General features: G+C 50.6%; 2 non-coding genes across 2 annotated transcripts; both read left to right on the top strand.

The window, feature by feature from the left end:
• Positions 1-488: 488 nt before the first annotated feature.
• trnat-cgu lies at positions 489-563 on the top strand. The gene has a single exon. It is a non-coding gene; the product is annotated as a tRNA-Thr (tRNA).
• A 1014-nt stretch (positions 564-1577) lies between these two features.
• trnat-agu lies at positions 1578-1650 on the top strand. Its single transcript has one exon. It is a non-coding gene; the product is annotated as a tRNA-Thr (tRNA).
• Positions 1651-1794: the final 144 nt, after the last annotated feature.

Here is a 1794-nt window from a genome sequence, read left to right as displayed (position 1 = left end):
TGGTTCTGCTTTCAGCAAACAGAATGCTGGCCTGGTCCAAGCGGGCTGGGCGCCGTGGCTTTGTAAACAAGAGATCCTTGGGTTACAAATGAACAGATGAGTGGGTTGCCTCTAAAATTCGGAAACCCTCTCTCGTGGGTTCTTTTTTCTTGGAACAGAGGTCCTGATAGTGCCTCTGTTTTTTGAACTGCATTCCACTTTTGCAGAGACCCAAGGACCTTGTCCTTCCTACTTCCTCAACACGCAAAACTCAGTGGGGGCGACAGACTCGGCAAAATCCAGGATGGCGCTACTCTTTTGTGTTTTTTTTTGCCATTCTGCTAATGCAACGCTTTGGTTTGAAAAAACACATTAGGCTAGCTGGCCACCCTGACTCAGCTGTCAAAAAACTATTTTAAAGCTGTGCAGTGCCTGTATGTTGGCGCTTTTACGGTGGGTGCTTTGATCCTCTAAGTCGTCCTCCCAGAGACCACCACACACGTAGGTTGGGCGCCGTGGCTTAGTTGGTTAAAGCGCCTGTCTCGTAAACAGGAGATCCTGGGTTCGGAATCCCAGCGGTGCCTTTTCCGTCCGTCATGTCCCTCAACCGTGGTGCTTTTTCTAAGATCGGACAGCAAACAGGGATAGTGAGGAGTGCAGAGGTCAAGCATGCAGGCTGGCGTCCGTGGACTCAGTTTGTTTAAAAAAAAAAGTGAAAGTGACGCGACATACAGCCAAGTATGGTGACCCCTACTCAGAATTGGTGCTCTGCATTTAACTCATCCAAAGTGCACACGCAGCAGTGAACACGAACACACACGGGGAGCATTGGGCAGCCATTTATGATGCGCTGCACGGGAGCAGTTGGGGGTCGGTGCCTTGCTCAAGGGCACCTTAGTAGTGGTATTGCCGCCCGAGACTCGATCCCACAACCTTAGGGGTTAGAGTCAAACTCTCTAACCATTAGGCCACGACTTCAACAGGAGATCATGGGTGAGAATCCCAGCATTTCTTTGTTTGTCCGCTTCGTGTGTCTTTGCGCGCGGTCCTTGTGGAGCGTGTGCTTTTGAAAAACAACCCCAGCAGCTTTTGAAGGATAGCACACCATGCAAACGTGCCACTGCTGTGAGGCACCTTGGCTTAAAGTGCCTGTCTTGTAAACAAGAGATCCTGTTTTTGAAAACCCTGTGGTGTCTCTCTGCCGGTGTTTGCGCTCTGTCGGCTCGTCATTGGACAGGAGACCCTGACAATGCTGTTGCTCTTTTGAACCGGCGGCGTCAATTGCATAGAGACCCGAGGACCCGTCTTTCCCGTGCACAGAGCGTCTGATCATTTAGCATGCTGACAGGCTCTTTGGTGCAATGGATAGCGCATTGGACTTCTATATTGCCAAATGAGGCCATTCAAAGGTTGTGGGTCTCTCCAGAATTGCTTCTTTTGGCATTCTGTTAAGGGAGCTCGGCCAACAAACACAGAGGCTAGCCGGCCACCCCGACTCAGTTGTCAAAAAAAAATATTTTAGGCTGTGAAGTGCCTGGCCGTTGGCCTCTTCTCTCTGATCCTCCAAATCACCGTCCTAGAAACAGCTTTTCCAGGTTGGCGCCGTGGCTTAGTTGGTTAAAGCGCCTGTCTAGTAAACAGGAGATCCTGGGTTCAATCCCAGCGGTGCCTTTGCTGGTGGTAAAGGCACCACCTTGTATTTTGTGGTCTTGCTTTCCACAAACAGGGGGTGCAGAGGAGCAAGGCAGCATGTGATTTCATTTAGCGAACTATCCCTCAGCTGATACCAAAGAATGCTGGCCCAGGGCAGTGCAG

The sequence above is a fragment of the Cyprinus carpio genome, unplaced genomic scaffold, assembly GCF_018340385.1.
Source record: "Cyprinus carpio isolate SPL01 unplaced genomic scaffold, ASM1834038v1 S000005566, whole genome shotgun sequence".
NCBI classification, from domain to species: Eukaryota; Metazoa; Chordata; class Actinopteri; order Cypriniformes; family Cyprinidae; genus Cyprinus; species Cyprinus carpio.
The sequence above is the reverse complement of the archived record's forward strand: the minus strand, read 5'-3'. Positions and strand labels throughout refer to the sequence as shown.